Source organism: Prionailurus viverrinus, chromosome C2, assembly GCF_022837055.1.
Source record: "Prionailurus viverrinus isolate Anna chromosome C2, UM_Priviv_1.0, whole genome shotgun sequence".
NCBI classification, from domain to species: domain Eukaryota; kingdom Metazoa; phylum Chordata; class Mammalia; order Carnivora; family Felidae; genus Prionailurus; species Prionailurus viverrinus.
Genome location: NC_062569.1, coordinates 82,198,662 through 82,211,986, shown reverse-complemented (window position 1 = coordinate 82,211,986; position 13,325 = coordinate 82,198,662). Strand labels below are relative to the sequence as shown.

The 13,325-nt window shown below is 36.2% G+C and overlaps 1 protein-coding gene across 3 annotated transcripts in view; it reads right to left on the bottom strand.

Annotated features, from left to right (window-relative positions):
* OSTN (osteocrin) overlaps window positions 1–13,325 on the bottom strand; it is a 214,188-nt gene that overhangs the window by 132,920 nt on the left and 67,943 nt on the right. For all 3 annotated transcript variants that reach the window (XM_047875753.1, XM_047875752.1, XM_047875756.1), the window contains exon 2: window positions 6,987–7,081. The gene's annotated coding sequence lies outside the window, so the exon portion shown is untranslated. The remainder of the gene's footprint in view (window positions 1–6,986; window positions 7,082–13,325) is intronic.

The following is a 13,325-nucleotide window of genomic DNA, read 5'->3' as shown; positions in this document are numbered from 1 at the left end:
GAATACCTGGATCAGCCAGTGAGTACATTCTCTTGAATAGGGATGTATGCTTGGGAAATTGACTACGTGTCAAAATTTTGCATCATTACAAAGGCAGCAGAGAGAACAGGGTTTTCAAGGAAACTATCAATAACACTGACACCTAATAGGGAAAGATTTGTCATGGTCCTATTTCCTGTGATTCTGATCCATTCTTACTGGTGGTCTCTTTTTTTCTCTTTACCATGGAACAGTGACTTCTGCTATGATAGATGCCCCCTCCTACCAAGAATCTGGAGATAAGAAAAATAAAGTAGTTCTCTAGCTTAGACTAATTCATTTACTGGACAAGGGCAGAATGTCTTCCAGGCTTAATCAGCATTATTAAAACTTCTAAAGAAATAATACATTAACTTAAGACCCAGGGTTAACACAGCAAAGTAGTATTTAGAGAAGCAAATTTTATGAGACTGTGACAGCACCATAAGGCAGGCAAGAGGGCAAAAGAGATTGAATCAAGCCTGGTTAAGGCGGGTGAGTGTGTGTGCGTACTTATGTGTGTGTGCTCACACGCACTCACATGCACATCCGTGAGAGTAGGTGCAGCGTTTGGGCACAGGTATTCATCTCCCTTTCTACAGGGAAATTAGATGCTATGAATATATTAAAATTAATTCAGCATCATCTATAAACTAGCCTTGAGTCTAAATATAAGCTAGCTACTTAAAATGCTTTACCACAAATCATATAAGTTAACAAATTATCCTATTGACCAACCTTGTTAATTTAGTCAATAAGAGTTTGATGATCTATTATAAAGTCCAGTATTATAAATAAGGCATTTATCAGTCATCTCAGAGAATGCCTTTTAAATATGTATACTCAAGCTGTTGATCAATGTTTTGACTCTTACAGCTTCTAAAAGGCAAACTACAAGAGCAATATTTTTCAAAAGTCAAAAATATATATTATGTACTTTTTTAGTGAGGTTAAGGCAATGTTTATAAAATATACATAGAATTTGTTATTGCTGTGCAAATAAATGTGGACTTAAAATCTGTGGATTCAGTTGTGGAAAGAAATGACCAGATAATCTGATGGGTCTTCCCCATTTTATTTTATTTATTTAAAAAAAATTTAAATGTTTATTTTTGAGAGAGAGAGAGACAGACAGACAGACAGACAGAGACAGAGAGTGGAGGGGTGGGGGCAGAGAGAGAAGGAGACACAGAATCTGAAGCAGGCTCCAGGCTCAGACCTGTCAGCATAGAGCCCAGCGCAGGGCTTGAACCCACAGACCGTGAGATCATGACCTGAGCCAGTTAGACGCTCAACTGAGCCACCCAGGCGCCCTATTCCCCATTTTATTTCTAATTAATTTATCGTGTTTCTTTCCCCCTCCCCTGCAAACAGGTTTTTTTTTTAATCCCCTCTAGTACATACCACTGGAATTTATATGGAAAAGAATCCTAATATAATTGAGAACAATTCCCTATTGCCCCAACTTCCTAGTGAAGAGGAAAAAGAAACATTTGCTGCATTTGGTTTACAAAATAAATGTATTCTCCAGACCTATCTATGTTGCCTGTGTTTTCATTCAGTGGTTCGGACATGAATTTAACAAGATTGCAAATTTATTGAAATTTATAGGTGTTGATTGTAACACATATTTGGATGGAAAATGAAACTGGATGGATTTCAGCCAAGGCAGTTACTTCATAGTACAGATACAGAGTTCTATTGATACTGAGTGAAACATACTTACTGGGAAGCTTTATAGTGATTGCTAATCTATTTGGTGGAAAAGTTTCAGGCTCTTGAAAAAAAGACCCTGCACATCTCTAAAGGTTAGGAACTAATGATAGAAAAGCACTTACTTCTAGTCTTTCTTTTGCCAACTACGAGACTCAGTTTTCCAGAAAGGCGGCTGGAAGTTTGATATGTCTAGATGTATTATGGATAATAATTAAATATGATGCTCTAGACTATAGAACAGGAAGTGCATAAAGGATGACTCCTGTGCTACAAAGCCATCTGGAAATGCTATTATGCAAGAGAGAAATTAAGAAAATGAGCCCTTGAAAGTAAATTTTTGACATTTACCCCTTTTGCTTGACTCATTCTTAACATTTTAATTTAGGTCTACATCATACCTTGCCTAAAACTTTAAAATAACCTTCTATCCACCTTCAACATATCCCCAATCTATCACCCCCTTTGTCATCAGAATTATCTTTCTAAGTTGGAAATCTGTTAAAATTACTTTCCACTTTATTACCATGGTGTGGCAATCTATTGACTCTTGATGAAGGTTCCATCTTCTTAACATGATCACACCAAACCTTCCATAATTTGCTCCCACCTATATTACCAATCTATTTCTCCAACTATCTTACAGAATAATTAATTGCATGTCCTTTATTGACATGCAGCAAATGCATACCTCTGGTATATATATGAAAAAATAAAATACAGAAAAAATGAAGGCGATATGAAGAAAATTCCCGTGTATCTTCCTTTTCTTCCAGTTTCAATGCTATAGATCTTTTCTTTTCTGTTCTTTTCTGTTCTCTTTCCCCTCTCCCCTCTCCCTCTTTTTCTCTCTTTTCACTTTCTATTTTGGTTATACATACACATACACACACACACACAATTTTTTATAACAAAATCTAGAGCAACTATCTGCCCCTTAGGAAAAATATTGGTATCCTTAGAATAGTTTAAAACTGAACAGTCCTGCCTTTTTTATTATTGTCTATAATTTTACTTATACATTTTAAGTATAAGGTTGTAATTAATTTTATTATTCTTCAATCAGTGGCTTATGACTTTAACCACAGGCACTAACGATCATTTTGGTTTACCATCATTTTATGGGTTTTAAAACTTCTTTCTCACTTTGCTATTCTTCTTGCAATTACCTAATAATGATAATCATTCTTAGTGTTTTTTATGTCTAAAGATATCTATCTTAGGGGTCTAATTCTTGACCAATTGTTTTTGTAAAGGTTATACAGATTATGACACCTTTACAAAATAAGGGAGATATCATTTCTTTCCCAATGATTTGTAAATACTTGTACAAATTGTAGCTATATATTACTAAATGCTTAGCAGAAATTGCTTATAAACCAAGTTGTCACTTTTATTGTGGCTGTTTTATGTATTTCTGACTTAATTGTATTGTGGTCACAGAATGTGGTCTGCAGGATGTACACAACTGACATTTTGGGAGACTAGTCTTATGGCCTGATTACATGGCCTATTTTCTTATGTGCTTCAATAGATTTTGTGCTTTCTAATTATAGGGTTCATGGTACTAAATGTGCTCATTAAAAGAAGTTTGTTAATTGTACTGCCCCAAATTTACATATCTTTATTTCTATTTTTTTTCTTTAGTATAACCACTACTGAAGGATTGTGCTAAAACCTCTTACTACAAGCAACTGCTAAATTTCTTAGTAAAAGACACGGTATTGTCTATGTATTTCAGACCTGTCAATTTTTACTTTGTATAAATTTGACGCTTGGTTATTATGTGCACATAGGTTTAAAATTGCTATGTGATCTTGGTCAGTTGAGTCATTTTTCCTTATCTCTAGTAATTATTTTTGTCTGAACATCCATTTTGTCTGATTTTAATATACTTGTTCCAGTTCCACTCCCCTAAATGAACTTTGTTATACAGTATTTGGTTCTATCACCTACGGTCTAGCTGTTTGGTCTTCCACTTGGAAGTCTACAGATGAGCAGATTTAATATACTCTTCTTTGGGGCCATGAACTGTAGAGACACTTCGCAGATGTTTATTGAATTATCCGGGTCACTCGTAAATGCCCAGGATCAGGGCTCAGTTTTAGAGAGGGACTGGATCAAGATGCTGAATGAGTTTCCCTGCCCCAATTGCTATCTGGATCCATCATTGTATTAGATATGGCAACACATCCACCATCATAGACTGAAAACACATGACAGGAATCGCTATTTCTAATGCAGAAGTTTTCACTTCATGTGCTAGCTCTGCCTGATCTCTCCATTTGATCCATGGTAAGAGAGGCCAGAGGGCAGGACAAGTGCCCATGCTTGCTACCAGAAGACTGACTACAGCGTACCATTGATACTTTCTGAGGGCTGTCGGTAGTTTCTCAGTGCTCTTGCTATATCTTGTTGTTCCAGTTTGATCAGCTGATTCTAGCAATACTATTATGACCCTTGTAACTAATCATTTTCATGTTTTTAGATTTCTGGTTCTTTTGCAAAGTGATCACTTGTGCCTTGTATTGTAAAAGCTGCTCAAAAATGGACCTATACTCAAGGGGATTAATGTACATTCCATGCTCTCCTCTATCCATTCACAGGCATGTGGTATTAATCAGCATTGAAACAGCATCCTCAAATGTGGACTAAAAAACATTCTATCTTTCTTGACTTCTCATGATCAGTTTGGTCACTAACTATGGATGTTTCTTGGAAAGGAATCATCTCTTGATCGCTTTCTATTTTGAAACTTTTGGACCCTACCCAGTCTATTCTTGGGCTTAATGCTTCTTTCTTTCCTCCAATGGCAACTCAGGCTGGACTGTCTGGTACTACCTTCAAGTGGCCACAGAGCCAAAAAGGGGCCTAAGAATTGAAACTTAACTGTGGTTCAACCACTTACATCCTTTGGTTGGATTGACATGGGCCTAAATCATAAGGATAATTACTACTTGGTTGCATAAGTCATTCACTAAATACCCCTAAGTAACATATGAAGGCTCAAGTGAGTGAAATAATGGATCTCTGCTAAGTTTTATAAAAATGTATCTGTCCCCCTTGCACCTCACCTTTCTAAGAGTCTCATGCTCTATTGACCAAGCAAGCCAGGCAGTTATGCATTTGGCCTTTTTAGATACCAGGTCTGGGTGTAAGCAGGGGATTGTTTAAAAACAAATGTAACTACAGATCCAGCAATGGGATATACCGATTTTATGGCAAAAGAGGTAAAATAATAACCCAGGCACCTGTGGAAGGAACAATATAAAACCCCGGAAGTACAGCAGAAAGAGACACATTCATGATCTTTTATTTTTACGATCTACTACTGGAGTCTTCCTCATGAAGAAAAATGCCCTGATATGGCTCTTCCAAATTTAAATTCAATGGGAAATCCTGGTGGGAAATGTGTTCCTGACTTTAGCTGAAGTGATTGATGATACCTTTGGTGGTCCATTATTCTGCCTGTCACAGTGAGTGAAGGAAGTCAGACACATACAGGATATACTGTAGGATTTCATTGATATGAAGCTCAAGGACAAGCAAAACTAATCTATAATGCTAGAAGCCAGAATCATAGTTAGCCCAGGGATAGGGGCTGTAATAAATGAAAAAGGGAACCATATTATTTTCTTGGATGATGGACACATTCTGTATCCTCATCTCTGTTGTGGTTAAATGTGAAATTCAAATATCTGCATACTTTATATTTGTGAACTTTAATATGTGTAAGTTACCCTCAATTAAAAATATGTTTAGGGGTGCCTGGGTAGCTCATTTGGTTAAGCATCTGACTTTGGCTCAGATCATGATCTCACTGTTCATGAGTTAGAGCCCTGCATTGGGCTCTGTGCTAACAGCTCAGAGCCTGGAACCTGTTTCAGATTCTGTGTCTCCCTCTCTCTCTTCCCCTCCCTCCCTCTCTCTCTATCTTTCAAAAATACATAAACATTAAAAAATGTTTTAATTTTGAAAGTTTTCTAGAGAAAGGGCACTATTTTTCTCCTCTTCCACCTAGTTCCAGAGGTAAGAAAGTCAAATTCTTATTCTTGCCTTGTCATGTGTTTAATTCACCCTTACTCTCTGTAGAGTTCATTGAGGGTCCAGTTTTATCTGATGAATGTAAATGTGGGAGTTCCTCCAACTTCATCTTCTGCCCTCACCCATGTAGTCATCAAAGTGCTTTCTTCAAAGTTGGCCGAGACACTCAGAGTAAAGACCAGCTATGCAACCTTACGTTTCCCAGAGTTCCTGTTCTGTTTCTTCTGTTAATCATATCCTTATTTTCATGTCACCTTAAAATAAGTTTTAAGGGGCGCCTGGGTGGCGCAGTCGGTTAAGCGTCCGACCTCAGCCAGGTCACGATCTCGCGGTCCGTGAGTTCGAGCCCCGCGTCAGGCTCTGGGCTGATGGCTGGAGCCTGGAGCCTTTTTCCGATTCTGTGTCTCCCTCTCTCTCTGCCCCTCCCCCGTTCATGCTCTGTCTCTCTCTGTCCCAAAAATAAATAAAAAAACGTTGAAAAAAAATTAGTTTTAAGACATGTGTATGAGGGCTCCTGGGTGGCTCATTCAGTTAAGCATCAGACTCTTGATTTCGGCTCAGGTCATGATCTCACAGTTTTGTGGGTTCTAGCCCTGCGTTGCTCTGCACTGAGATCACGAAACCTGCTTGGGATTCTCTCTCTCTCTCTCTCTCTCTCTCTCTCCCTCCCTCTCTGCCCCTCCCCGCTTGCTCTCTCTCTCTCTCTCTCTCTCAAATAAATAAACTTAAAAAAAATAAAAAGACATGTGTATGTGCAACTGTGTGAGTGTACATGCATTTCAAACACCTTTTATCAAGCATTATTATGGTTTTAGCCAAACAGGTCACTCTGGCTATCTACTCGACTATAAGAAAAGAATGACTCTCTCAGCTTTAATTTTCCTCTGTGCTTTAGACCTTTTGTTTGCAGGCTCATTTTGAGTGGGACGTTTTTGTCTGTTGTTTGTTATTTTCCTCTTGATCTCTGTACTCACTGTATCCAAGACAGCTATTTTGCAAATGCATTCATGTAGCCTCACCCCTTAGTCCAGAACCAGCTCTAAAACTTACAACTGGGTGCTATTCTCCTGTGACAAAACTATGGAAAGACTTATTCATTCACTGAATCCCTTCTGGGTTGACCCAGGTACTGTGTGTATGACTTTGTATTCTTTTTCTCACCATCTCAGATCCACAATTCCACTTAAGAAGTAATCACAACAGGTACTCACAGCGTTTTAGCCTTTTCCCACAGGTTGGAGCAGCCCATCTGGTTTCTGATCTAATACAATGAACATGGTTCTGTCACCTGCTATACATACATACCCTGTAAAAGAGAAATTGAATGCCTCAGTCTGTTTCTGGGATCAGAGTCTAGAAGACATTGGCCGAAGCTAACAGCTGCCTCTACAATTTTTTGTTCTGGTTAAATATGAACATGTTTCTGTCTGAAATTTTATTTTTTAAAAACCTGTTTATCTGCCATTGCAATATTTAGAGAGAAGAGCACAGCAAAACTATAATCTGACGATGTGCTACCTGAATTGAAATATCTGCCTCTGGGTTTTTATAACTCTTGATCCCTTTCACAAAATTCACAATATACCATCACTTATTCTTCAACACTCAGACTAACTGGAACCTGTTTTATGAAGTATTGCTCCTCTCATTTTCTGAGGAAGAATGAATAAACCCTCCCTTTAAGTCCTCACTTAAATGTGTCTTGTTTATAGCTGTCACGATACTATACTGACTGCATTGTTCTCGTGCGTCTTTTCGCCATGAAATTCTGAGCTCCTTGAGAGCAGCTATCATACCTTGCTCAACTCTAAATCATTAATAAATAGTCATGTGCCTGCTAAATTAAGCATTCAATGAATTATTAGATTTAAATAATTAAACACCTCAATTTAATTCCCAGAACTTTATAATCTTAATCTGACTCCACACAAGTCCTACTGCTTCCCCTCACCCCTATTTTTTTATCCACCAGCTAAGCATATTGCCTCATGTTTTCCCAACATGCTGTGACATGTTCATTCTTATCTTTGGGCTTTTCTCTTACTTGGAATGTTGTCTCCCTGCTTTGAAAATTGGCAGTGCATGTGTGGTATATTTAGCAACTCTCTAGTGGCAACAGTATTTTAAATCATGAAATACAATGACCAATGTATATATTTTTAAAGGACACATAAATGAGAAGCCTCAGAAAAATTCTGGGGTCATCTAGGGGAAATGATTCAAACCTAGGTGACATTAAACACAAGTTCAAGCTTCATTCTGACTGCATTGGTCTGAATTGCACTGAACTGTCTGATATATGGCAGTGTTTTAATGGGCAACAGAGAAACATAAAGTCTGATGTGCATCATGCTGTTGTTTTCCAGAGGTTAGAAGGGTAAGGAGCTTATTTGGACTTTGCTGCTGCAAACCCCCACAAATATTATGCTGACGTTAGAGTCTGCAGTGTATTTTTTAAATACACATTTTAAATACTAAAACCATGTATATGTTTCATCCAAACAAAATATTAAACAAGTAGCACCAGTGCAACTTTGCACGTGGTTAGAGAGAAAATCATTGTAGTGTTTGGATTCGTCCCGCACGGTTTTCAATTCATGTTTTAAGTAAAGCAGGATACAACCATAAATGGAATTTTGAAAGGTGAATCTGTTATTAGCATGTGTTTTTCTGAATGACAGAGCTCAGATAAAAGAAGAATGTTCTCCTTTTCCTTTAAATACATCACATAGGAAATTCAAAGTGATTGAGCACATTTATTTCTCATATTAATTTTAGCAGTTAAATTTATGAAAACCACACAAGAAATTAAATCATTTATTTTAAGCTTGGCTAGTAGGACATGTTTCAAAAGACAGGAAAATATGTAAAATGAGATGTGTGAGTTAAATGACTATTAATTACAGATGTTTAATAAATATTTGTTAATTCACTGTTGACTAAACTGGCCAAAAAAATATCTATGCACAAATAAAGCATAGTAGTTTAATTCTACAAATTTTGGATATGTCTGCCTGGATTTAAACTCCAGCTTTACCAGTCAAGACAAATTACTTAAGTATTCTCTGTCTCTGATACTTCTTGGATAAAATCAGTATCTCATAGTACTTTTAAGTAAATATAATGTAGAATGTGATAATTGTATTCTCACATATATTCTCTAACATTGTACGTACATAAAATAATATAGTTATACATATATACATATACAACGTTGTTAGAAAATTAAATTTATATAAACAGAATATACCTGAGTTTATATATAATTAAACACAAAAATACATACCTAGATATATATGGGTTCATAACCATACATATATATGTATCTGTGTGTGTGAAGTCCTTTGAACAGTGACTACCTGGCTCATGATAAATAATGTGTTACCAGTTATCATCATTAATATTGATATTATTAATGAATGTCTATGCGTTAACCAAAGCCACCACCTGTTTGTACTGAATTCACATCCATGGTAGCCTACCTCAGTTCATTGTCTGTTCTTTCTCACATCATCAGTTTTCCCCTCTCTCTCCTGGATTTTCTGATCAGCATTCAAACTGGCTGAGATTTCTCCTACCTTAACAAATCTTTCTTAACACTAAGTGCCACAGCACTGGGACAAGGTTTGTTTGCATTCGTTTCCCCCTCTCCTCCTCTCCCCCCCCCCAATAAGTGATGCTGGGCCAGTTGGGTATCAATTTAGAAGTAATTTTGAACTGTATCTCATACATTAAATTTACTAATTTTAAATGGATTGTAGACATAAATGTGAAAGACAAAATAATACATATTATAGAGGAAAACAGGATAATGGCTTCATTATTTGGGGGTAAAGATCTTTCAAATAAACACAATATGATTCTAATCATAAAAGGAAAAATTTGAAAAATTGGACTTTGTTAAAATTTAGGACTTCTGCTCATGGAAAGGCACTAATAGAGTGAAAAAGAAACTCATGTAGTTGGATAAGATATTTGAAACCTCTGTAACAAAGTTTATATTCAGAATATGTTATAAGCTCTTGCAATTCAATAAGAAAAAGACAAGATAGCCCAATACAAATACTGGGCGAGCACTTCAGAGGAGGATATCCAAATAGCCAGTAAAGGACTCAAGTTAAATAGTAATCAGATAAATGTAAATTAGAATCAAAATAAAATACTACTTCACACTGACCAAAACAGCTAAAAATAAAAAGATAGATAATACCAACTGTTATCAAGGATGTGGAGCAACTAGAATTCTCATGAACTGCCAGCGGGAGCAGATGGTGACAATTACGTTCATAAACTGGCGGTATTGGCTGAAGCTGAACTTTCTATCTACCCGATGTCCAGTGATTTTTAAACATACTATCTGATTGACATACATACCTTGTTAATATGTGTTTCCTCAAACAAAAACATGAGAACAGAGGATTTCATCTGTTACGTTTGCTGCTGAAACCCAAGTACCTAGAACATAACTTGGCCCATTATAAATGTTTAATAAGTGACTTTCAATTCCTTTAGTGAAATTTTAGGGAGGTTTCTGAGTGGGAAGCAGTTTATTTGGTACACACTGCATTTTTCTTTTACTATTACTAATTTTTTGTATGATTTGTCAGCACAAAGAGGTGAGTCCTATCTAAAAAATATGATAAAGTGATAATAGTATAAAATAAATTACCATAACAATCTCTTATAACTTTGATTTAAATAACCTTTTTAGATTTCAAGTCTTTAACTCTGGGTCATATTTTTATTTTTATGGCACTTCAGTGATGTGAGGTGGACAGTGAAAATTATTATCATTTAATCCAACTGTGACCTAAGTAATTGATTGTGTAAAAATTTAAAACAGAGTAGGTTAAAATTATTTTAAACATGGTACTGGGTAGATTGATTAATGTTGTAGGCTTAAGTAGAAGATGCTAAAACTAAGAAGAAATTTGTATCAGAAATGAGAAAGTCCTAAAGCAATGAAGCCCTAAGATAGACTTTTGTCATGGATTAAAAAAAAAAAAAAAAAAAACAAAACCTTCCCTGAGAGTTTTTAAGAAAATAGAAAATAACAAATATTTGTAGAAGAGCAGCAATATAGATGGCTTAAAATTTAAGCTCCCTCCCCACCCCTCCTACCGTTTGGGGTTAGGAATGTGAATTTTGGAGTTTCTTTGGTTTAGAATTCTATGATCTTTATCTTTGGAATAGTAGTCCCTAATGCAAGCTGGATGAGAAATTTATCTAAATAATTTTCATGAACTAGCACAAATCATGAGCACTTTTTCAGCTTTTGGAATTACCCAAATGCAAGTGTGTTTGCTTTAGCTTAATTACGAATTTTATTTTGACATATAATTGTATGTATTTTAAGATGGAACTGCATTCAGTAATTTACTAGCTCTAATTTTCATGAAACATTTCCAGCCTTGTGAAGTAGCAGATAATCAGCAGACAAATACTTATTAGAGACATTGTGAGATTATTTATGGCTCTTTAAGCCTTTAGTTGTGGATCTAGAGAATATGAGAAATGGCAATGATTAGCTTGTAGTTTTGGTGATTAAAATTGATCATATTTGTATAGAATTGGTGCTCATCCTGGTACATGGTAGCATAGAATAAATGTATGTATTTCAATAATAATGTCTGTAAGTAAATATTATTATTGTTGTAAATATTTATAGTCAGTATTTTAAATAATTTTCTTAATGACCAGGGAAACAACTTATTGTGGATATAGCCAGTCCTGTTTGTAAAGAAATATTTATAAAATCCAAAGAAGAAATGAAAATATTGTATTCCAATAGATTTATACTGATTACCCTAAGCACACCAAGAGTACATAAAAAAAAAAAGTGTGGTACCTGGGTGGCTCAGTTGGTTGGGCATCCAACTTTGGCTCAGGTCATGATCTGTGGTTCACGGGTTTGAGCCCCACATGTCTGCTCTCAGCTCAGAGTCTGGAGCCTGCTTCCGGTTCTGTGTCTCCCTCTCTCTGCCCCTCCCCTGCTCCCGCTTGGTCTCTCTCTCTCAAAAATAAATAAAAACGTTAAAAAAAAATTAAAAAAAAAAGTGTTCTGCTTCCCCCAGGAGACATTTTTGGTTCTGACATATAGAGATTTTAATATATTTATCTAAAATTTGTTGCTAAGGGAGAGCACCTGGGTGGCTCAATCGGTTAAGTGGCTGGCTCTTGGTTTCAGCTCAGCTCATGATCTCCACATTCATGGGTTTGAACCCCGCATTGTGTTCTACACTGACAGTGCAAAGCCTGCTTGGAATTCTCTCTCTCCCTCTCTCTCTTTCCTCCTCACCATGATCTCTGTCTCAAAACAAACAAACAAACAAACAAACATACATACATATTGTTGCTAAGGTAATAGACTGAAGTAATTATAAGTTAAATTGAGGCTGCACTTGTAAAAATGTCTAAACTACCCAAAACAAACTATAGATTCAGTGCAATCTCTATCAAAATACAAATAACATTTTTCACAGAATTAGAACATATAATCCTACAATTTGCATGGAACCACAAGAGACTGAACAGCCAAAGCAATCTTGAGAAAGAGAGACAAAGCTAGTGGTATCACAGTCCCAGATTTCAAGATATACTACAAAGCTGTAGTAATGAACACAGGGTGGTCCTGGCACAGAAATAGACACAAACATCAGTGGAGCAGAATAGACAACCTAGAGATAAACCCATATATTTATGGCCAATTAATCTATGACAAAGGAGGCAAGAACATACAATGGAGAAAAAGATGGTTTCTTCAACAGATGGTGCTGGGAAAACTGGACACCTATATGCAAAAGAATGAAACCAGACCACTTCCTCACATAATATGCAAAAATAAACCCAAAAATGGATTAACGACCTAAATATGAGACCTGAAACCATGAAAGTCTTAGAAGAAAAGATAGGCTGTAATTTCTTTGACATCTTCCTAGAAACATGGTTTTTTGTTTTGTTTTGTTTTTTTGTTTTGTTTTTTTAGTATTTATTTTTGGGACAACACAAGTGGGGGAGGGGCAGAGAGAGAGGGACAGAGGATCTGAAGCAAGCTAGGTGTTGATAGACTAACAACAGCGAGCCTGATGGGGGGCTTACTCTGACAAGCCACAAGATCATGGCCTGAGCTGAAGTTGAACATTCAACAGACTGAGTCACCCAGGTACCCCGATATATATTTCTAAGTATGTCTCCTGAGGGAAACAAAAGCAAAATTAAACTATTGGGACTACAGTAAAATACAAAGCTTTTGCACAGTGCAAGAAACCATTAATAAAATGACAAAACAACCTACTGAATGGGAGAAGATATTTGTGATATATATATATATTATATATACAAAGAATTTATATATATAAAGAATATATATATATATATATAAAGAATTTATCCAACTCAACACCAAACCCCTCAAATAACCCAATTGAAAATGGGCAGAAGACATGAACAGAAATTTCTCCAAAGAATACAGGCAAATGGCCAACATACTCATGAAAAGATGCTCAGTATCCCTAATCATCAGGGAAATGCAAATCAAAACCACAATGAGA